Here is a 25,083-nt window from a genome sequence, read left to right as displayed (position 1 = left end):
TTTCATATTACTCTACAATACTCTTTACTAGACTACATGAAAGAAACTCATATTTTAATCAAAGTAACATCAAGCTCAACCTGTAAATGGGGGGAAAAAGTTAACACACAGATATAGACTAATTCCTGAAAATAAACAGTACGTTTTTGGATTCTACATAAAGACAGAATTTTTCACCAGGACACACTGACGGATGATTACATCAGTCAGCAAGTAAGTACTGTCAATTTGACCAAAAAAATTAAATAATTTCAGAGAACCACCATTTTAGTGAGGGAGAGATGTTCCTAATTGCAAAATATTTGGAGATTAAACGTTTTTCTTCCCTTTCCAACTATAATTAAGTATTTCTCTCTCTCAGCATCCCAGTCTGCCAATGAATGCAAGCAAGGACTACAACCTGCTTCTTGCTGTCCCCTCTCTGTTCTCCTGTCCTTAGATCTCTGTTACCTTTAGAAGTTTCAACTGGAAATTGATATGGGAGTTTTCCCATACCTCTTCTCAACACCTTAATTACATTGCAAGAAAGATCTGGGACAGAGAAGTTTGTTAAACTCAGACCAAGAACTTCAACACTTTAATAATATACAGGACCTGTATATTGGAAAAACTTTTCAATATACAGAAATATTGTCAAAATAATAAATTCAGTGGGTGCTAAACGTACTGATGGTTGCCTCCAAAATGCTGTATCTTATCTTTTATCTAAAACCACCGCCTTTTAATTACCTCAGCAATAACTCAGAAATCAATCTAATTAAAGAAATAAACACTTGTTACATAAAACCTGTTTGCATTTATTAAGCTTCTAGCTGAGTCACATACCACTCAAATATTTATTATGTCCACATAGCTCAAGATGAAATGGTTTAATTCAAAGGAATTCGAATTAATTTTGTTGACTGCACAAGGCTTGGCTGAGAGCCCAAGCAGTGAAACAGTATTTGAATCCTGATAGAAGAAAAAAAAAAAAAATTGGAAATCAAACTATACAAGCTGCAGCTCAGTCAGATTAGGGAGTCCAGCATGTTTGATTGTTGACTTGCTCTTTGCATACTAATCTAATGCATATTTCAGTATGAATCCCAAAGGAGGTCTTTCAGGCATATACCAGAAGCCAGGTTTCTAGTGATAATACTGAATCTTTCGCATACAGGTCTCTGGTTATTTTTACATATATAATATAATGGCCAGTCTTCGCGAGCAAAGATCCGGGGAAGGTCTTTACACCTTCCAGCCTGCGCATTGCATTTTTTAGGTGAGACACAGTGTGCGCGGAACTGAGCCCACCCTTTAATCCTAAGGTTCATCTGCCGGGGCCAAGCGAGCTTGGACGGTGGCAGCGAGGTCCTTAGGACATAGATGGGTTGCCTTTAAGGGCTAACGAGCTCCATCTGCCCGGGAGTGGCCCTGACCGGGAATCGAACCCGGGTCTCGGCAGTGACAGCGGCGTGCCCTTACCACTAGACCACCAGGGGCTCCTTTTAAATATATAGGAACAAAAAAAAAAACCCCCACATGATCCAGCTGCAGATCCTCCTTAAAAGCACTTGAAATTTGTCCACTTCAAGAGCTGTAATCATATAGGTAGTTAATGATTGTTCTTTAGTTCTTAAAATTTTATGGACCTTATTATATATTGAGTGCAAATAACAAACTTGATGTTTTGATGAAAGTCACCCATATGTTGTGTCTCTGAAACAGTATTTCTTTGAATTCCTTCAACTACTGTAACAATACTGTGTAACTAGGTGCAATGAATTTTGTCAGCTTAATGGCCACCCCTTGTCACTACAGAGATGCTAGAAATGAAGCAATGACAAATAAAAGCCTACTAACTTTCTTCACCTATGTTACTCAACTCCAGCTAACTCAGTTGTCCTGATCCAAGAGGATGACCTCAGCACTGAAAACCCCATCCTGTGGAGCCCTTCATGAACATCTCTGCTAGGCCCCTACTGACATGGAAGAAAGTGTCAGTACTGAAACTTTTAACTCCTTTTTTTTCCTATCCCTCTCTCTTCTCAGGGTTTTTTTACTAGAGGACATCATTCCTCTTGTTTATCAGCCTCGTTTGTAGGAGGTGTTTACAGGAGTGACAGTAAGCTTCCACATACCTTCTCATCCCAGCCTTGCCAAATCTCTTCATATTAATGCCATCTACCTCACCTTATTAGCAATTCTACTCTATTAGCAAACAAAAACAGTGAACACTTGCATGGTTGTTCAGCTTTTCATGCTGTTTTCATGTGTTTATGACTGACATATCGGATGGGAAACTTGTGTCACTTCACTAATACAGGAGGTACAGCCAGACAGTCAAAGGCTTCACACACCAGAGCCCACATCCTTGTTACAGGACAACATGTTCAGTGAAACAAGTGCATTTTCCACTATGGTCAAAAACAGATGAGTGTCGTTACATCTTATTCCTTTTACAAATCCAAAGCAGTCTTACATGTAGCTTAACTGTCTTCATGGAGCTGCAATTGCTCTCTAATCAGTCCATTCTGTACCACCTTTGTTCAGCTACTGAGGAACCCCTTTCCTGGGCCTTTATTTCATGAGCTTTTCCAATGCAGCAGCTTTGGACAAGTGGTTAAATATTTCTCTTTACCACATAAAACCAAATAGATTGCCTATTTGTCCTACAAAGCCCCCAAATACTTCTCAAGCTGGGCCTTCAGTCCAGCAGTACTATAATTATGGTGGCAGCTAAATACCCTGCCACTCTTTCCTCTGGTTTTGGTCTTCCCTTCTCTTTTGACCATAATCCTCTCCCTGCCCTCAAAAAGACAAAAGGAAAAAAAAAGGAGAGGGAAAAGAAGGTGGAAAATAAAACCCACTTTTCTTCTTTTCACTTTGTATCCCTGCTCTATACTGTATGTTGTAAAACTTCCCCACTTGAAAGTCCTTTTCCTTTGTTTATTCTATGCATTCTCCATTTCCCAGTTCCTCCTTCCTTTCCTAGCACTGGAATCCTCAAAGGAATCATTCCAGCCCTTCAAGAGGTCTAGGGTTTTTTTTCCTTTTGGCACAGGACAAAAAAGTCAGCTCTCCCTATTATTTTATTTTCTTATCTCTCATGAGCATGCAAGTTGCTTTTGGAGTTGATAATCTTCAGTGTCTTCTTTTGTAACGGCTGTCAAGTTAGTAATTTTAAATAATCCATTGAAAGTATGAATTATTGATCAGGCTATTGACACAATTACTGAATTTTACAAAACAGGATTATCTGCAAACAGACTACATTCAGAGACTCGCTTTTAATAGGGAAACAAGTTAACTTAAAAACCCTAGAATATATAAGAAAATATATCTATAAAATGGTTCTAGAAAACTCATTTATATGCTATCACTAAGGACAGTGTTGCCAAAAAGAAAAAATGCTATTTTTTTCTTGTTTCTGCACTGCAAGTTACTTCACTTCTACCTGTGATAAAGTTTACATTACAGTGTTACTTTCATTAGTTTCAGGAGGATTAGTGAGCTAAAAATCATATAAGGTTTTTTTTCTCATCCTCTACTTTTTGTGGAAGAAACACACCATTGTAGATGTCAAATGATATGTTTCTGAGTCTAGATATCACACATTTGTTCCAAATAAATGGTCTAATTATTATAGTAGTCTTGACAGTAAACACATGATGCTCTTAAGTCAATTAGGATTTTTAGGTTACAAGGGCAAAAATGAAAAGACAAACAAACTGAGGCTCCCATATGCAGGCTGTGTAATCCACAGTTGACCTGCCGTTTCTTGCATTACTTGTACACACAATTTAACACTTTAAGCATGGTTGTAATCATATAATGAGATTTGCTAAAGCCAGACTTTGTGTCAACGCGTCCAACAGTAGCATTTTGATGATCTACTTGCTGAACACTGAGATTACTTTTCAAATGTTTTGAAACTAGCAGATACAGTAGCATTAGTAATAACACATTTGAAATGTTCTAGTCATATTGTGAAAGCATATGAAACTCAAATAATTACCTAGATTAAATCAAATGTTCCATAAAACTCAAAATACAGAATTATTAATGTATAGTTATGTATGCAATCATACACTACCAGAGATTTCCTGTCATAAAAACAACAGAACTGTATAACATTTTAGAGTAAATACTGCATGTACAACTGTGTGCTTATGAGTATATAATTGTTTCAGTAACAAAGTTATAATATTATGTAGCAATTCACTACTCAGTGAATTAGCACTATGATCCATTATTTTCATTATGCCTTCAAAAGGCATAATGCCCATTACACAGATAAAATTTTAAAAAAGTATGTAGGAACAAACAGGAAAGGAGAGATCAGAAATTATAGTTGCAAAACTAATCCTGTCCAGGATCCGTCAGAGATACCATAAAACAAAAAGGTTTATTAGGCTACTACTTTATTCCACCACACAGCCTAAATAATGAAAGGACTGAAATATGCCTTTCTCTTTCCTCCATTAACAAACTAAAAAGATATTGGTGAAAAATAAGTAAGGAATGTGGGCATGCGTGTGTGTTAGATACAGCATTTGCTGGAGAAATAAATTCTAGTTTATTGTAGAGATGATTCTAGTTTAAATTATGAAATCTTTAATGCTCACATACAGCCAGAGTGTCTGGCTCTCCATTCTCAATACATCAGTCTCACTGAAATTCGAAATTACACAGTACTTTCCAACAGTTACAACTGCTAAAGTAATTAAACATGTACAGTAACAGTTAAGGTTAAAAAGGCACACACAAGGCCTCGCACCTATCTGCATTTCCAGTACAGAACCATTCATCCAACGACACCTTCACAGAATACTCAGTGTCACTTCTGTGACACTTCACAGTGAAAGATGTGAGGGCACTTATAACCTCAAGAATCACAGAATACTCTGAGTTGAAAGGGACCTACAAGGATAATTGAGTCCAGCTTTTAGGTGAATGGCCTACATGGGGATTGAACTCACGACCTTGGTGTTATATTAGCACCATGCTCTAACCAACTGAGTAAATTTCAGAGTTTCTTGCACCTTTTTACTTATCTGTCATCTGCATTTTCTTCCCCTCATTCATAAAATATTTGGACTTTCTTCTATTACTATTGTACTCAGATTAAACAAACATCAGTTCCCATCCAGTCTACTGCCAAGCGACCTGCCAATCTTTTCCTTTCAGACAAATATCAATACTTCTCATTCCTCACACTTCAAAAGAAATTCTAATCACAATACCATGCTCTTGCCCACTAAGGCTACCAGAACGGAGTCTTTGTACAACCTGTTTTTCAGAAGCAATTTGTTTCTTCCACTAACAAATCAAAACTAATTTCCTCCTCAAAACCGTTTCAGTCCAACTGAAAATCATTTTTCCAACCTCCCATATAATTTTAATATAGCTTAGCCCAGCTGGAAAATACAAAGATATCTGGCATATAGTTTCTGATCTTAATATTTATGTAATGTGCTTTTTGGTTATTTATTTCTTTCCCACTTTAGCATCCAGAGGCACTCAAAACTTGACTGGGGATTTTGCTCGATGAAATCTGAGAACAATGGATCCAGAAAGACAAAAGGGTTTTTCAGCAATGTAAAATGAAAGACACAGTACTTGGCTGGATTTAGGCCCTGAAGTTTGGTTCCAAGTAGGTCAGACCTTGACTACCGTCAAGATCAGAAAGCAATCTTAAATCCCACTTGACTGAGAACAGAACAACTAATGGTTCTTCTATTAAAGAGACAAAAGGAAGGAATGTAAGAAAGCAACAAAGCCATAGCAGGAGAGATATGGCTAAATGTGACAGAAAAGTTCTGAAAATGAAGAGTAAAGAGACAGTAAGAAGGTAACGAACAGAGAGGCATCTGAAGGGGTCTCTCCTTATTTTAAGCCATTTTATTTCCAGAATCCTATTGAGTTCCTGTAAACTCACCTCATGCTTCAGTACTGCAAGAAGGGAAAGTAGCAGTATTTTTACTGTTGTGGTAAAGGAAGAAAATTCCTTTTCTTACAACACTAGACACATAAACATTTAGAAACAGTAAGGACATATTCTGCTCTCCCAACAGTGTCTTTGACTGAGACTGTCTTCTTTTTATTTGTAGGTTCAAAATAGTTATCTTGTGTGTGGTGCAACATCATTCACATTAGAAAGCCCATTTTTACAATTTAACTTTTTTTTCTACCACCTGCTTTGTAAGCTTACCAAATGAGGCTAGAATACCATTTAACCTTGTTGCTGCATCTTGTATGTTTTTGCCAGGAAGGCTTTAATGGTTTTTTTTGTTCCCTCAGACTCTCCTTCTTTACGTGTCATTGTTGAGGATGATTTCCCACCTTATTTCCCTGATAGTAAGGGGATGTCCATCAATTTTGTTTCCTTAGTTTCTTCCTCTAACAGCTCAGTGAGTAACTGGAAATTATGTCTAGATGAGAAAGATACTGGATCAAACAACAGATAAATATTCCAGAATCACCGTAATGTATTATAACAAATTAACTATTGGATGACAAATTATATTTTCTTTTGAATCAGAAATAAGCAAAGATTGTTTTGACTAATAACACCGTAGTGGTAATTCATGTATGCTTACTACGTCCAAACAGATACTTCTCTCTAATAGGGGAAAGCAATTTTGCTTTTGCTTAAGAATCTGGGATTTCTTATAATGTCTTATTTTGCCTTTTGAACTGATCAGAATAATCAAGAAATCATAATAATTTAGGTCATCTTAATTTGAGAAGAGGCAGCAATATGAAATTTACAAAGCAATATAAACAAAAAGAAATGGAAACAGAAGGCAAGTGTTCTAACATTACCTATATAATTAGCTCAAGTACAAGAGCAAATCTTAGTATGAAATAGAAGAATTTTAGAAATAAATAAAATCACTAGTACAAGCTCTTACTAAACAAATTTAGATATCATTAAATGATACAAAAAAAGGGCACACTGATTCATCATACATTTATGCTCCTCAAAGGAAGAAACTTATGTTCTACAATTAACTTTATTAGTAACCAATGATGTTACAGAGCAAATATTAAGAAAGGCAAATATTAAAATTAAATCAACTTGTGAACTCGTACTCAAGAATTCAGCTTGATGAGAGAACCAAATTGCATTGGCATACCCTTGTAACTAGTTCTAGAAGACATTCACTCCAACAAAACAGAATCCACTGGTCTCGAGTAGTTGAAATTTAATGACTTGACAACAACAAAGGGCCATAACACTCCAAAATTTCCAGTTGGTTTAACAGTCCATAAATCTCACAGAATCAAAGCGAATCAAAAAAAAAGAAAAGAAAAAAAACACAACGCCCCAAAGATGTGTATTACATGCATATAATATTATAATGTATAATTTAGTAATCAGCAATCTAATGGCAAGACAATTTGATTTATCTAAATTTATTTGAAATATTTTAAGTTATATTTGAAATTGAAGAGAACGTTTAATATAATCCACTCGTGTTTCACATATTTAATCACTGAAGCAGTCAAATAGTTCTTTGCATTTGTTTTTAATTAAACAAGGTACATTATCATTTTTTGTATTTTTATGTAAGAAAAGATGGAACTTAATAAGTTCCATCTAGACTTGGAGTTTTAATTCATTACATTATGCTAAAAAGTACATCAACTACAGTTTTCAATACAGTAATTTTTAACTTATTTCTAGTATACTGCATTTCAAAAATTGAAACGCAACAAAAATATATAAAACTCACTAAAAAATTACAGTTGACATTATCAAATACAATACTTATAAAGAAATGCTACATGACCAACTAAATTTATTAAAACACATTCGTTTTTTCAAACTGCACAGTTAATTAGAGGGGAAGCACGGTAATTACATGAACTGAACAGCCTGTTTCTGGTCACAATATCCTTCAAGGATTTAAAGCAGGCACAGCTCATCATCTTATGGTTATTTTTACACATAAACTGGAGGAAGAAACTGCTCCCAGTTTGGTTGTTGAAAAGTCTCTGACCACCTACTGTCCTGGTTTTTATTTAGAACTCTGCCAATATTCAGATCCTACTTGAATTTAAAATCCTGTGTCCAGGCCCTATCCCATTGTTCCAGCACAGAAAAAGCACTGACGAACAAGAACAAGTTCACAGTAGAGGAACTAACACAGCTGGGGACTGTAGCACAGACCCTGTAAGTACAGACTGGGGAATAGGGCCTATTCCACCTGGAGAAAACTGGGGGAACCAAACAGCAGCCCTGGCCACCAACAAGGAGGTTATTCAGAAGACAGAGCCAAGCTCTTTACAGGACAAGAGACCACTTGCACAAGCTGAACCACAAGATGTTCAGAGAGGATATAAGGAGAAAGTCTGACATCCGGAGGAAATCCAGCAGTCAGCCTGTTGTCTCCATCCTTGAAGGGTTTTGTGACCTGACTAGATACAGCATTATGACGCCATCACTGACCCTGCCTCATGTAGAACTTTGGAGTAGAAAATAACTGAGGTCTCCTCCTCACCAAATTATTCTGTGATTCTATAAATACCATGTCCCTGTTTAACCAAAAGTTACATTATTTGACTAAATCTAGGCTTTAGCAGAACTGTAATAATAAGCTCCAAATTATTTTCTTTAAAACAAAGAGTAATTTAAAGAAATCCTCTCCATCTCTATTACCTGTCTGTTCACTGAAGATCAAGAATGATATGCTCTAGTTTTCATTTGGTGTGTCCCCTTAGCATGAAAGGGATCATCATTTTTCCTGGCTTCACATATATTTAACCTATTAACTGTATGATAAAAGAGCACTCAAGGTCACTTCCTCTTAGTCCTCAGTCAAAAACACTTGTGCCAAGTCAAAATAATAGTGAGTTTCTTAATCAAGACATACTACAGATGTGGAAGATGGAGAAAAGTAGTTTGACACATTACCATAAAGCACTAAGTGCCCTGCATGCTGTTTAAAAGTAAAGATTTTCCATATTTCCAGAAATGTCTTCAAGTAATCTAAATGTAAAGCTGTTCAAAGACCTTTCACACAAGTTGGTATAAGAGTCCACAAGGCTACTGCAGGGATAAGAAACTAGACAGACAATGCCTTCTAGCACATTATGGCATGTGTAATATCAAGTGATGACAAACTTCAGGTATTCTTCTAAAAAGTCTGACTGTAATAAATAGTATTTCATCACCTTGCACAGTCATAACAACAGCACAACCACAGCATAACAACTTAAACTACAAAAAGAGATATTGTGTAGTATCAACTTACCCAAAAATTTTTACCTCAGGTTCAAGAGTTCAAAAAAGCCGTGTATCAAAACTCATCAAACCACCGCAAAATTGACAAATACTACAATCTTTTTAGAAAACAAAGTAAAAATATTTTAACATCCCAAAGTGAGTTTAAAACTCAGTTTTGTTAGTTCACAGGCAAAAATACTGATAAGCTATCAGTCTGAGCAAGTGGCAGAGCTCTGAGAAAACAGACCTGAAAAATACAAGCCCAAGAAACTTATGGTACAGCTTAAGCCTGCTGCAGTCTAAAGATATCCTTCTAAACACTGTTAATATACCTGAACCAGGGTTGCAATAGCAGTGTGAAACTTTCAGTGTCCTGTGTAGTTTGCACTGCTGTGGCTTCCAACTACTGAAATATGAGCTTGTTCAAGTACATCCGTGTTTGCTAAAATCACACATGCAACTATATTGCAGACATAGCTTCAAATTCATTTGGTTCCGACTGATACTGGTGTAATCTCATTAACATCAACCAAACAAACCTCCTAGTTTATTTATTCTCCACTTTGACCCAAGTCTATTTCATCACACTGCTTTTGGTTCTGCCAATGCAAAACAATGAAAAGTGAAGATTTCAGCTCATTTTTACATCCACCTTGCACAGGGCCTGTATGTTTTACTAACAGATTTGCATTCTTATTATCACAAACTTAAGTCTAGTGTGCTGCTCTCCAGCTTCTGCAAGCATGCTTCTGAAATGCTCATTGGAATTCAGTGCAAGTAAATCATTCTTTCAACAGCCAAAACACCATTTTAGTGTGCTAAGCTCCAGTTTTAGGGACCAAAGGACCCATTTGAATAGAATGCCCTCAAGTTAGCCAGCTAACTTGAAATGACCTCTAACCAAAGAGGCCAGATGAAAAGCAACCAACTTTTTCACAAGCCCCCAGACAGCATAGTTACAAAGGTTTATGAAGACCCAGGTATACAGCAATTAAAAGATAACCATGCACCTATTTACACAGTTGTTAGAGTAGTTCCAAAGTCTCAATCTTTTGGGAGCCAGCCGTTGGATTGACACATGTTTTACTGCCCACAGCTGAGGATTTGGGTCTTGTGCAATCCAATGCCCTCAGATTCCACTGGGAACCCAAAATTTCTTTTGTAGCTGATTCCATCTTTGGGGTTATCCAGGATGCAATTACACAATATTTTCTCTGACATTGCAAACCAGCTTAAGAAGTTATCCTGTCCATTCTCCTCCCCTCATGCCACTTATTCCAAAAGAGAAAAAAGAAATTAATTTTAACTTAGGTCACTTGTGATACAGTTTACAGCACAGCCCTACAAAAAGCTGTTGTGTTTACACAACTGATAGACCAGCATATTACAGTGTTTGTGAGAGTGTGATAAAAGTTTTGAAAACCAGAGACAGTTTAAGAAATAGTTAATGCACATCATGAAACTACAACCTCTACCTTACTCTTACATTTCTGCGACTTCATGGTTTTCAGTTTCTGCCAGAAAGGTCAAAATTCTTTCTCTGATTGGATTCCCACCTGTTTTCCCCAGCATAAGGACTTCTACTGTCCCTTGGCCATCAATTGCTAAGTATGCTTTCAACTGCTCCAAAGAGCAAAACCTCAACATAATGAAATACGAAAAGAAAAAAAAAAAAACAAGAGTGCCACTGTTTTACTCAGTGTGGAAATCTGAAAACTATGTACAGTAGACAATTTGTCAACATAACAAAAAACTCATTGCTTAAAAACTGCATATTAATACTGATCTTAATATGCTGAAGTGGGCATTCAAATCTAATCCAACTAATCTGAAACTCTAAAGAGGTTTTTACAGGACAAGAAAAATTGAAGACATTTCTATGAACATATTACTACAACACATGCCATATTAAAATAAACTCCCAGGGATTCAAAAAACTAATCCTAAGAGAGAATCTGCAGTGCCAGTGCTGCAAATTACGGCAAAACAGTGTGAGCAATAAGATTTTAAATGCTGGTTATAATTTCCAACATTATTTGTACAAGAAGCAGTTTTCTTTATGAGTTACATTTCATAGTGAGGGAAAATGTCTTTAGTAGTTTCAAGATAAAGTTGAAAACCATGCAAGCTTTCAAGTTCACCAATCCTCTTGGCACAACTTATAACATGGCAATAGTTTGGCTTTGGGTCCAGTTTTGATTCCTTTAGCTATAAGGAAGTGGTTTAAAAGGTTTAACTTACTTCGATTCCTTTTATTCCCTCCATTTTCTGAAGATTACACCTGCCTTCTTTACCTTTGTAGACTATATGACTGGAATAAGAATGTTTTTGATTCTGCTTATCTCTGAGGGGGTGCCCACTCATATGACCAGTTGCTGTTTGGCCCCAACTCCTGATTTCCAAGCCCATGGGAGTATTAGTTCATTTAGATGGGATGCAACAAACAGGTAAGTGCTTTATTTCACCCCTCCATTGCTCCTTTGTTTCAGAAAGACTACAGAGCTAGTTAGAAATTGCTGTCCCTTGCAACTGTAATAAAGTTAACTTATGAACAAATGTAATAGAGCATTGCTACATTTTGCAGAATCGGCAGCAAACATTAAACAGTGTCAGAATTCCCCACAACTGGAAAATGCAGCAAAAGGGAAAATTTTTGCCAGCTTATAGTATGCAGTATACTAACTGTATCACATATAACAGACTTTGTATTTTTTTCTGAACATGATCCTCCAATGTGAACCTTCACTCGAAAGCTGTATTTTTAAGAGGCTTTTGTCTTTATAATCTCAGAGCCTCCTATACTATTTGATTATGTCAAATAGGTTTCCAAAGTACCTTTTCAACTCACGAAAAAACTCTCTTTTATTGGGAATTAATGTTTGTTTTCCAATAGTCTTTGTCCTCAAATGCACTTGCATTATTCTCATAGTCAATTTCTACCCAATACATTCAGTATAACTCAGACACCACACATGGCCCTATCTCCATAACTGAATCCATGCAAGCAATCCTATTATTTCATGTTGGAGTTAAAAGGGCTCCCAGTCTAAATGCACCTGAATAACTGAGGCCTCTAAATTTTTGTATAAATACAGGTACCAAATTAACTGTATATTTATGTACTAAGATTGGATATTTAGAAGGCAAAGTTCTTCTTACTTTAAAAATATCTGACAGCACTAGAAACTCAGTCTGTAGCCTGTGTTGTGACACACTGAAGACATTTTGGTCATAACTATGAAATCATAGTAGTCAAGCAAGACTAATGGATAGCAAAGACAGAAAATATTAATTTAAAGGACACTAGACATGTCCTTTAAGATCTGTTCTTTATGCAAAGTGTCAATTTTAGACTAGGAAATGTTAATGCTATTCTAAAATATAACACCCCCCCTCCCAAAAATCTCCCAAAAAAGTTCTCATCCTCATACACTGTTTCTGGTAAACATTATGATTTAGACTGAACAAAAAAAAAAATCTCACAAACTGATTTAAATTGATTTGATAATTACTCTCATTAAATGCTACAAAAAAGACATCCTTGAGACCCATAAAGTCACATAAATAAGCATTTTTTGATTTTTAATTATACATGCAAATAACTTTAATCACAACACTTTGAACATGTATAATATATTAATTTATTTAAAACACTTGTAAAAGATTTTCTTAAGGTCTGAAATCTACTGCAAAGGCTTAAGTACATAAGCAGAATGATAAAGGAAATAGCAGTTAAGATGATAGCTCCACTGGACTGTCAATAAAAAACTTTACATCACAAACAACATGTAGATCAAGAACAGGAGTAAATATCAGAAAAAGTGGGTGCATGGGGATGCACACAGAGCAAGAAATATCACATCATATATATTTGTGCAAGTATATAGGCACTTTCAAAGTCCTAGCCTAGAAACAACTTTGGTGATAACTGGCTTACATGAGACTTGAGCAGGATCAAAACTGAGAGCTAGCCAAGCAAAAAAAACCACAAAAGACACTAGATGCCAACAAACACAAAATAATAAACTCCTGAAAGAAGAACTTGCAGTTATTCCCACATGGCATTGAATTTTAAGCCAAGTGTAAGCAGATAAACAAAACAATCACGCACAGGATGTGCAGCTCAACAGAATCTCTGCTTAATAGACGTACACAAGACAAGAAACAGTGTTCCAATGAAAAAAGGAAAGAAATTGAAAGCATTCTCAGTTCACCTGGAATACTGTCTTTTGTGACATCACAAGAAACACAAAAAACTAGAATCATATATTTATACGAGCTATGAAAAAATACTAAAGACTCCAGGAAAAAAGAAAATATGCACACACACACATATTCCCTCCTCCCTCTGCTGCAAATAAACACCACATAAAACCAGAAGACAGCCAAGAAGACAGAAAATCAAAACACTCTGAGCTATTGCCTCTTTTCCTAAGAAAAGGAAATGTGCAACCATTATTAAAAAGCAATCTACTAACAACAATAGGAACTCTGTAATACTACTGTGGAAGTCATTGCAAAGACAGATGCAGAGACAACTCACCTCATAAAAAGACAATGTTTCTATTGATTTTGAATCAATAGTTACCTGTATTAGATTGGACTTTTTTTCTACAAATCAAATTTAAAGATTCATATTTGACTGTGTGATACAATGACTGCATAACCAAAATTACATAGACAATTGCCTTCCAGGTAAATCATTCTACATAACACATGGGGATTATCATTGTCCATGTAAACCAGAACTCTCTACAGTACTGCGTAGCTCACAGAGCTTAACATTTGAGCGAGGCATCACCGTTTTTCTTCCAGAATCTCACAGGCTGCAACTGACAGTGACAACATACCTTACACTGGTACCTTGTAGCACTTCGCTGTATTGGGAGGCATATAACCCACTTAAGTGACAGATACAATGTACTCTCTAGATGAACACAGCATGAAGCACCTATTTGTATGTGCCAAATAAAACTGATTACAGTTCCTCCAACAGAACTACTGTAAAGAAGCCTCATTGTATATACATATTTTGGTACTGTTTTAGAGGGTCTCCATAAAGACAGATCTACCCAATGCAATAATCTGCAAAATCTCATATCCAGAAATTCAAGAAAGGTCCTCATTTACCTTCTGATCAAGAAATCGCATCTGAAAAAAGTTAGAGAAATACAAACGTAAGCATGAGCTCAAATGTTGACTCAGATATTATTAGTATTACTCGTATTAGTCATCTAACTGGGCTCATGCTGAGAACCATGTGGGTGGACATATGAATACATCAGAAACCCACCAAAATCAGTGCACAGCTAGGGTCAGAGGTTTTGAAACATCAGCTCTATTAAGTTAAATGAAAAAAATATAACTCTGTACTGCTAATAACAGTGATTATATTTGCAAGCAAGTTTAAGTAAAAAGTTGTAGGGATGTATTACAACAAATATGCTAGCCTGTAATAGAACAGGATAATCTGGGTTGAAAGGCATCTCAGGAGGTCATCTAGTTCAACCTCCTCCTTTAAGCTCCAGTTATTTTTATTAAAAAAGACACAAGATTTTGGTTGCCCTCTTCCAAATCAACTGGGTTTTTTACAAAGACCACTAAAACAAGCATTTGTTTCATTATTGCATGGTCAACTATATAAATTTTTTTTAATGAAAGTTTGGTAACATTTGATGGTAGTTCTCTTTTATTTATAACCAATACCATTTAATTAATGTCTCTGTTTAATATTACTATATTTCTGAGTTTTATTTCCCTTTTAAAGTTCTTTCAGATGAGAAGATAGGTTGTTTCTTGTAACTGCAAACTTTGTCACTTAGCTATTTGTTTACATAAGATCATACTGTAAAATGCTCCAGAGCTGAGATAAGAGACCAAAGGCAAAGCAACATCCCTGTTCAACAACTGCTTTAATTAAAAATTCAGCAAGAAGATTCCACTGCTAGTACAAGGTGGTAGTAGTATTCTGTGGTCATGCATAACATTACCTCCACATAGATTAGAATTAGTTATCCTACAGAGATTTCAACCTTTTTATTAGCCTATTCATCACTCTGAACATCTACAAGTGAAAAGCAGTAGCAGACTCCTTTCATTTTCCATTGTGCAGTTCCAGTCAGTCTGATTTGGTATATAATGACATTCAACCATTTTCTGCATTCTGTGAACTTTTTGCTGCTGGGAGGGGAAGCTGTGATGAGCAAGTACTACTTCCTCATGTTGCTGTTGCTGGTATTTACAAAAATTAAAAACTCTGTAAATAGCTCAAATTTAAGGCTCCTCTGGAAAATGCACCACTGCTTAAAATCTCTATCATTTCAACAACAATACTGTAGTTTTTTAACACAAAATTCTCTATTTACACCCCTGAAATCACTTGGGAGGTGCTCTCATCAAGCAGAAGACAGTGATGGCTACTGTATTCCTACTGCATCCTCAAATTACTGCCACTGACCCCAAAAAGGGAAGATAAATGGGCAGGCCCAAGGAACAGCACTACAGTATTACTCCCATACCACGTACTAGGAAGACTGAGAAGGGGGAGTTAATCAAACTGTTCCAAGCTACCTTAACTGTGCGCAGAATCTCTCTACAATCTCCTGTTAATTTTGATTTTCCTTAAAATACAAACTTAAGAAATACTTCTCTCTCACAAATTAAGAAGTAGATAATAAATAGGAAAGCTTGACAGGGCTAAGATGTCAGAAACATTCACCATTAAGCAACTAATCTCAAGAGTAGAATCACATTTGAAACTGTAAATAGCCATCACAATCTTCCCAACTATGTTTCCTTCTGCCCAGCAACCAAAAAAAATACAATCGATGTCTCTCAGCACAAAACAATTTACAAATAACCAAAGGAAGGTGTCATTTTCTCACCTGTCACTGACTGCAGAGGTGACAAGGACACAACCAGGTTCTAATTAGACTTCAGTCACAAAAAAAAAAAAAAAATCTGAAGACGTTTTATCTGCAACTCTTCTTAAAAAACATAATCTTGTGAAAATGGAATTAACTCGTAACCCACACCTAGGGAAACATTTCCCCACGTAGAAGCAAATTCAATAGAGACATACAGAGAAAAACCACAGATGTGCTTCTGTGCCTGCCTGCGCTCCTCCTGCAACGAGGTTTGTTTTTGGTGTTGGGTTTTTGGTGGGTTGTTTTTTTTTTTTTTTTTTTTTATGGCCCAAGTAAGAATTCTCGAGGAAGTTCTCCCACAACACACAAACACGCACCACCTCCACCGACGAGGCGCGGCAGCCGGACTTTCAGCTGCTCCGCCGGCCAGGTCGGCCCGGCCCGGAGCCCGGGAGCGCTGTTTACGGAGGGGGAGGGAGCAGCGGCGGTGCCCCGCACACCCTCCCGGCCGCAGGGCCGCCCGCGCCCCTCCGGTGCCCGCCCTCCGCGGGGGAGCCCCCGCCCGCGGCACGGGACGCGGGACACGGCGGGTGCAGCCGCCACCCCCCACCCGCCCCGGGCGGCGCCGGCCCCACTCACCCGACGGCGCTGGCGGTGCAGCCCGGCGCGCAGGCAGCGCCCGCCCGCTCCCTCGCCATGCACGGTGGCGCCGGCCGGGGACGCGGCGGCAGCTCCGCGCCGAGCCGCGCTCTGCCCGCAGCCCCCGCCCTCCCCGGCTGGGCGGCGCTCCCGCGCCCGCGTCACCGCGCCGCGGCCCGGCCGGGCCCTCGGCTGCGGGCGGGGAGGCGGCGCCGCGCGCAGCAGGGTGGCACTCGCCGCAGGGACGGCGTGCCAGCGGCTGGAGGGCAGGCACAGCGCAGCACGGCTCTCCCGAGGGGGCGGCAGCACCCTCGTCACGGAACCACAGAATAGTCTGAGTTGGGAGGGACCCTCAGAGATCATCGAGTCCAACTCCTGGCCCTGCATAGCATATCCCCGAGAATCACGCCATGTGCCGGACAGCGTTGTCCGAAAGCATTTCGAACTCTGTCCAGCTCCGCCGGCACTAGAGAGGGCACCAGGGGTTTGAAAAACCCCTTCCCAGTCGGGAAGCGGAACCGCTGCCGTGCGGGTGGATGCTCCTTCCTGCCCCCGCTCTCACCCGAAAGTCGGTGTGGGCGTCAAGGGCTTCTCGTGTCTGACAAGTCTCCGTCTGTAGGAGCTGCGGTGAGCTGAAAGCTGGATTGAAGTGAGGCACAGGGCATCAGACCAGCGAGTGCGAGGGACAGACCTAGCCTTGTCCGACCGCGGTAAACAGAAGCAGTGCGGTCTGGCTGCACAGTAGTGCGTGTGTTAGTTGGGCCAAAGGAAAAATGCACGGGTGGTTCTTTAAGCAATGCGTGAGTGTGTTAATTCTGTCCCACCTGCCGGGATTTATTGCACAGTTCTGACTTTGGAAATACATGCTTTTCTGTAACTTCTTATGTGTTGAGTTTGTTCCTTGTTTTCTTGTCCATTCCAAGTAAACATGCCTCAACTGAAAGCTCAGGAACCGGGTTGTCTGTTAAAAGAAGAACACAAGTTGGAACAGGCAAGAACTAAAAAGCCATGTAAAAGTTCAGTAGATGGTGAGTCAAATTACCGACACCCTCATGCTCATGACATGCAGTGATTTCAAAGCTAGCTGTTACCTGTTGGCAATTTGGTAACTCTCAAAATATAATTATTTAAGGACAATCTTGTCACTTTCATTTCTCTAATGTTGTGTGTGGGTTTTTACTCTGTGCAGAAGTATACCCATGTCCTATAGCATTATCTCACAGGAAACAAAATATAGGCCATTTCAGAACTAATAATTATCTCAGTGGGTACATTGCTTTGCATATTTGTTTTTCTTGAATACGGAGTTCAAAGGATACCTGATGATTTTGAAATAAAGTAATTTACAGTATGTTTTCTTCTGTACTATCTGGTCGTTAATCTCACAGAAAGTTTCTGTGGTATTGCATCCTCTACTACTTTGCTTTTCATTTTTAATGTGTCTTCCCAGATTGCAGTTCACACAAACATGCTGCAGTGACACTAAAGACTTCTTCCAAGCAGAGAAAGGAAATAAACTGCAAAATAAAAATACTCTGATGCCTCCCAAATATAATTACCTAATATGCCAGTGGTATCCAGACCAAAAAGACTAGGAGAGTAGTGTGCTACATTGGTTGTGTTCCTGCATATCTCAAGACTTTGCACATCAAGATACCTGTGGACAGAACCCTGCAAATGCAAAGAATTCTACTGAAATAGATGGCAAATCCTTATATTGTTAAGTTTGAGCAGTTTGTCAGGGTCAGGTGTAGTTGGATCTGCAAAACTTCCCAGCCCCTGGACTGATAAAGCACGCCATCAGTTGATGGGACTGTGGAAGTCCAATCTGTGTTAGGACTCCAAACATTACAGATTATCTAATGATATCTGACATTTTTGCTTTTGTTTATCTTCTATTATAGTTAAACACTTTTTAGTGTAGCATTGCAAGAAAGTATTGTTGTATGAAATATCCTCTTTCACTAGGTGTAGGGTATAATAACACAGGCGTAACAACAGAATCAAAAATTAAAGAGGGATGTTAAACACTAAACTTAGTAAACATATCCCAAAGTAACAGACAAAATTATACCAATTATATACGTGATTTCTACAGGTCTTGTAACAACTAAAGAAAATTTCGTTTGCTTTTCAAAGAAAGTTACAAAACTGGCTATCTCTGCAAAAAAAAGGGCTTAGTTTTACATTCTTGCTTACGTCTGTGTTCCAAATTCTGAGATAAGCATGCATACCAGGAAATAGATTTTGTTTCATTTTCATATTCAAAAAGCTAAAAATTACAGAAATAGTTCTGTTGTAGCCCCTTCAAAAATTCTCATAGTTGGATTTAGATTTGCATTTTCAGATGAAACTAAAATGAAAGCATAGTCTGTGTTCAGGAGGGGAGATTATTTGTGAAGCCTTGACGAACTAAAACACTAAGGAATTACTTATTTAAGTCAAATATATGACATCAGGCTGCATGTATTTCACTTTTCCTTCTACTTTTGGAGTAGGATGTAAAATTCTTATTGTTTAATGGTAAGTACATATGTTGTGATGTTTTTTCTCCCTTTTTTTGTACAGGCTTAGCCTTGGAGAAAAACATATTTTGGTTTAACAACCATGCTTTTCCTTTTAATATATGGCAGAAAGAACACTCCTGAAGGAAACTTTTTCATTTTTTACAACCATTCTCTGAAACCTATTTCCTGAAATTGTGTGAGTGATTACCTCTTTCCTGGAGCAGAACAGAAGAACAAGCATCTGTAAATACAGGTTTGCATATGATTCATCTCCAGAAAGGACACACTTCTAATTCATCCACTTTGGGAAAACAAACTAGAAAAAAAAAGTCATCCCTTGGCTTTGAGGGCCCCAACAATAAGCAAAAGTTTGTCATCTTCTAGACACCCACTTAATTACTGTTCCTCTGAGAGGTAGTAGAAAGTACCTAAAAATACCTGCTGTAATGCATTTCTCCACAGACTGCTTTTGGAGCATTTACCTAAGAACACAAAAAGTACTTCTGCAGATATTAAATTCTACTCTGATTGCTGCTCCTGGTGGAAAACACACTTTTTTCTCAGATTTTTCTCTCACATCCCACTGTGTTCTTGATCAGGTCCAAAATGCTGCATCATACAAGAATCCCATAGGGACAAAAAATAAAGAAAAAAATCCCCAAATAAACATGGAAAAAACCCCTGCAATAACAGGCATCAGTTCAATTGCTGAACAACTGAAAAGCAATCAGAGTACAGTGACTAAAGCAGGACAATGACTTCTATAAACTAGAAAGGAATGGAATCAGGTAAGGCTCCCATCTCCTCTGTGTCCATAACTGCCCTATTTCCTTTCCATAGCATTTTCCAAGGGCGGGGTAAGCTCTGGAATTTCTGAAATTTCCAACAGCTCTGGAATTCTCTCCAAGTGATACAAGAAGAGAAGAAGCCTGCTTTGTAGCCTGCAATGATCAGGGATAGCGCTCTGCCTGACAGGTTCTTGGTTTGTACAAGGGATGTGTATGCCAGATGTTCAGTGGCAATAAAACTTGGATTAAAAAGATTACATGGTAGTAGTGCTCTATTTCTTACAGCAATACTGTCTGTTGGTAGCATATGCACAGATCAACCACATGTAGTGTGTAACATTTTCATCTATACCTTCCAAATTGAAATACCCTGGTTTTGTGGGTTTCAGTAGTTTCTGATAGGTTTTCTGCAATAAAAGATTAAGTGATTTTTTTAATTTACTCTTTAATGAAGCTGATTGCCTCATGTGAACAGCAAGGCCTGCACTGTTCTCCACACTGCTTGCGGCTCTTTTAACACTTTGAACACTCTCATCCATGTGGCTCAGCAAGGTTGGTGTGGATCTGATCTTGCCAAGTTAGTTGAGTCACAACTGAGCAGCAGCGTGGTATTTCCTTTTAAGGAACATGTGCCTTTCTCCTGTTAAAGGATAAAACCTAGCATGCAGCCAACAGTTATGTAGCTGGAAAAAAACAGGCAGGCAACTAAGTGCAAGCAATTGGTTAATTGTAGAACTTCAGAAAAAAATCTTTGAAATGCAGTCCTCTGGTGGGAAATGGCTTGGTATAAATGACAGTATAGGGTATCACAAATTTACTGTCACTTCATGACTTTTTGCTTATTGTCTGAGTAAACAGTTAAGTATACTAATACTATGTTCTAAGGAAAAAAAGTTAAGTCTGAGGTTCTCAAAAATTGCTAATAGAATGAAACAAAACAAAATTAATAAAACTGGAACTTGAGGTTGAAGGAGAACCTTGAGGCACAGACACTGCAGATCTCAGTTTGCAGTGTTTGTCAGTGGCTCTGCAGCCAAAACTAGTGATTGCAATAGGAATGCTTCTGGAGTCCATCAGTATGCTAGGTCTCCATTGAGTTATACTTTATTTCCTAATCAACTTTTGCTTGCATAGGTTTTCTTTTGTTTTGCTTTCCCTTAAGACTATTTCATCTTTAGAGCAGGTTATCTTCTGTGCTTAACTGGTGCATAAACACAATGATATGTGAATTTATATTGGGTTTGTGTGGCCAGATTTTGGTAGTGGTGAGGCTACATGAGTCGCTTCTGTGAGAAGCTGCCAGAAGGTTCCCCCATGTCTGGCAGAGCCAATGCCAACTGGCTGCAAGATGGATGTGCCACTGGCCAAGGCTAGGCCAATCAGAAATTGTGGTAACACCTCTGTGACAACATTTAAGAAGGAAAAAAAGTTATTGGGCAGATGGAATTGCAGCCAGAGAAAAGTAGAGTGAGAACACGTGAGAGGAACAGCTTACAGACACCAAGGACAGTGGAGTAGGAGGGGGAGGAGGTGCTCCAGGTGCTAGAGCTGATGTTCCCCTGCAATCCATGATGCAGACCGTGGTGAGGCAGCTGTGCCCCTGCAGCCCATGGAGGTCAGTGGGAGAGCAGACATCCACCTGTAGTCTATGAAGGAGACCCACCCAGAGCAGGTTGATGTCCCAGAGAGGACTGTGAGCCCATGGAAAGCCTGTACTGGAGCAGGCTCCTGGCAGAGACATGCAGACCCATGGACAGAGGAGCCCATGCTGGAAGAGGTTTCCTGGTAGGGTCTGTGACCCCGTGGGATGTCACATTGGAGCAGGCTGTGCCTGAAAGACTGCACTGCTTGGAAAAGTGACTCTCACTGGCGCAGTTCATGCAGACTGTTGCCTGTACATTAGAGAAGTTCATAGAGGACTGTTGCCCACGGGAGGGACCCCATGCTGGAGCAGGGGAAGGACTCCTCTCCCTGAGCAGCAGAAAATTCCTTGTCTCCCTGTGCTGATGTGGGGGAGGAGGCAGAGGCCAGGAAGGAGGGAGAGGTAGGGAATGCGATTTTAAGATTTATTTTACTTCTCATTATCCTGCTCCAATTTTCTTGGTAATAAATTATATTAATTTCCAAAAGTTGAGTCTGTTTTTTCTGTGACAGTATTCAGTGAGTGAGATCTCCCTGTGCTTAACTCATGAACCTTTCATTATATTTTCTCTCCCCGGTCCAGTTGTGGAGGGGAGTGATAGAGTGGCTTGGTGGGTACCTGGCATCCTGCCAGGGTCAACCCACCACACAACTCAAAAGGTTTTTGGTTATACTGTTATTCATATTGTATTTATGTTCATAATAAAGACAAACTGAAGTGCCTTCCCAGATCTATCTATCACTGGGAAAATAGCTTATGACAAAAAAAATTGCCTTGAAAATCTCGTGGGAGTAGGGAATTCTATTAGCTTGAAAACCTCATGTAACAGATTTTGGAAGGACCAATTGCTATTGAAAAACCTAAGCAAAATCCATTCAGCCTTTCTTACATTAGTCAAATATGGGAAACAGCCCACTTCACTCATATACACAAACTAATATTTCTGCATTCAGTCTTGGAGTTTCCAGACACTGAAAGGAACTTGAAATTGACCAGAAGTACTCCAGTTCAAAAGTTTCCAGCCCAGCTTTATGTAAATACCTCCTCTGGGACTTCATATTGTACATTGTTCAGGACTATCTAATGACCTGGCATCAGTTTGTGGAAAGTCTTTGAACAGGTATTTTCACATGTCTGTATATTTTTTTTCTTATGTTTCAAGATGTATATGGACATTTAGAAGAGAACATCTGTTATGGATTTTTCAAATTAAAGTTTCTAGAAGTTAGATATGTATTGATTACTAATAGCTGATTTTAAATGCAATGAATTACAGCTCTGTTCAACCTCTTTTATTTTGTTTTATTATGGAAAGTTAACCTTCCTGAACTTGTTTGTCAGCACTTATCTATCTGTGAAAGTCAGGAAGCTTCAAAAGTTAATGTTTATGTAAATTCATTTCCCTCAGTAATTTTTCATCCTGTTGTTTCTTGGGGTTTCTTATTATCTAATCTGTTTGTGTAATTTAATCTGCCTTAGTGTGTCAGGATGTGAGGGTAATATAGCTAAACTAAAATGACAAGGGACACCAGAATAGGGTAACAAAAATCCCATTAAGGTTAACTGTTGAAGTTTTGGAATTTCCTCACATGAAGACTCAGTATTAATGGTATTTTTTAATCTTTTTTTCATTTTGATGTAGGATACAATTACTAGGATAATTGGATACAATATGGAAGTCAGTGTCATAAAACTGAACCAAGTGTATTTTGTACATTTTCCTTACTGCCTACTGTACCTGTACTCACATCAATCACCAGAGAGCTTGAAGAAGGCTCTTGAGTTCAGTCTGGAGAAGAGAAGGCTTCAGAGAGAAGAGAAGGCTTCAGGGAGACTACATAGCAGCCTTTCAGTTTCAGCAACCTTCCTGTAAAGGGGGCTTACAGCAAGACTGGAGAGGCACTTTTTAGATGGTCGTGTAGTAACAGGACATAATGGCTTTAAATTGGAATAAGTGGGTTTAGATTAGATAGTAAGAAGAAATTCTTTACTGTAAGAGTACTGAGGTGCTGGAACAGGTTGTCCAAAGCAATTGTGGGCACCCTGTCCCTGGAAGTGTTCAAGGCCAGGTTGGATGGGGCCCTGAGCAAACTGGTCTAGTGAAAGGTGTCCCTGCCCATGACAGGGGCATTGGAACGAGATGATCTTTAAGGTCTCTTCCAACCCAAAACATTCTGTGATTCTGTAAGACCTGGATAGGCTGGAGAGTTGAGCTGATTCCAACAGGATTAGGTTCAACAAGGCCAAGTGCCGGGTCCTGCACTTTGGCCACAACAACCCCCTGCAGCGCTACAGGCTGGGCACAGAGTGGTTGGAGAGCAGCCAGGTGGAAAGGGACCTGGGGGTGCTGATTGACAGGAGGCTAAACATGAGCCAGCAGTGTGCCCAGGTGGCCAAGAAGGCCAGTGGCATCCTGGCCTGGATCAGGAACAGTGTGGCCAGCAGAACGAGGGAAGTGATCCTTCCCCTGTACTCAGCACCGGTGAGGCCACACCTTGAGTATTGTGTTCAGCTCTGGGCCCCTCAATTCAGGAAAGACATTGAGGTGCTGGAGCGGATCCAGAGAAGAGCAATGAGGATGGTGAAGCGACTTGAGCACAAGTCCTGTGAGGAGAGGCTGAGGGAGCTGGGGTGGTTTACTCTAGAGAAGAGGAGGCTCAGGGTTGACCTCATCACTCTCTACAACTCCCTGAGAGGAGGTTGTAGCCAGGTGGGGGTCGGTCTCTTCTCCCAGGCAATCAGCAGCAGGACAAGAGGGCACGGGCTTAAGCTCTGTCGGGAGGTTTAGGTTGGATATTAGAAAGAATACAGAGAGAGTAATCAGGCATTGGAATGGCCTGCCCAGAGAGGTGGTGGATTCACTGTCCCTGGAGGCTTTTAAGATGAGGCTGGATGTGGCACTGAGTGCCATAATCGAGTAATCACAGTGGGGTTGGATCAACAGTTGGACTTGATGATCTTGGAGGTCTCTTCCAACCCAGTTAATTCTATGATTCTATGATAAGAGCAAGAATCTTCAATACACACACACAATTATATGAACCAGAAACTTTTATGAACTGTTTCTGAAACTCAAACAGTAAATTCAGAGTGAAAAATTTAATTTGTTTGTTGTTAATTTTCCATTCGGTATCCTCATTTTCGTATTTGACAGTGAAGCAAGGACACTGAGTTTCACTTTTTTTTCTACTCCGTTTTACTTCTGATTGATGGTACACAGTAAAATCAAGTTGTGTTTTGAATCACAGTCACAGAAAAGGAGTTCAATTTAAAATCAGAAGCCTTTCTCAGTTTGAAATGCCATTATAAAAATATGCATTCTGCTCATTTTTCAAATGTGCTAAGTAATTATTGCTCAAATGAAAGTAGATATGAAATGCTTCGCTTTATCAGTATTTCTGAAAAGGTCAGTTACCTCACAAAGCAGCTA

At 38.9% G+C, this 25,083-nt stretch overlaps 1 protein-coding gene across 1 annotated transcript in view; it reads right to left on the bottom strand.

Annotated features, from left to right (window-relative positions):
* Positions 1-16,845, bottom strand: part of JAK2 (Janus kinase 2) — an 87,328-nt gene extending 70,483 nt beyond the window's left edge. The window contains exon 1 of the mRNA XM_050328496.1: positions 16,717-16,845. The gene's annotated coding sequence lies outside the window, so the exon portion shown is untranslated. The remainder of the gene's footprint in view (positions 1-16,716) is intronic.
* Between the last annotated feature and the right edge of the window lie 8,238 nt (positions 16,846-25,083).

This window comes from Myiozetetes cayanensis, unplaced genomic scaffold (genome assembly GCF_022539395.1).
Source record: "Myiozetetes cayanensis isolate MyiCay16 unplaced genomic scaffold, myiCay2020 scf4, whole genome shotgun sequence".
In the NCBI taxonomy this organism is placed as follows: domain Eukaryota; kingdom Metazoa; phylum Chordata; class Aves; order Passeriformes; family Tyrannidae; genus Myiozetetes; species Myiozetetes cayanensis.
Note: the sequence above shows the minus strand (reverse complement) of the source record. Positions and strands in the feature narration are given on the sequence as shown.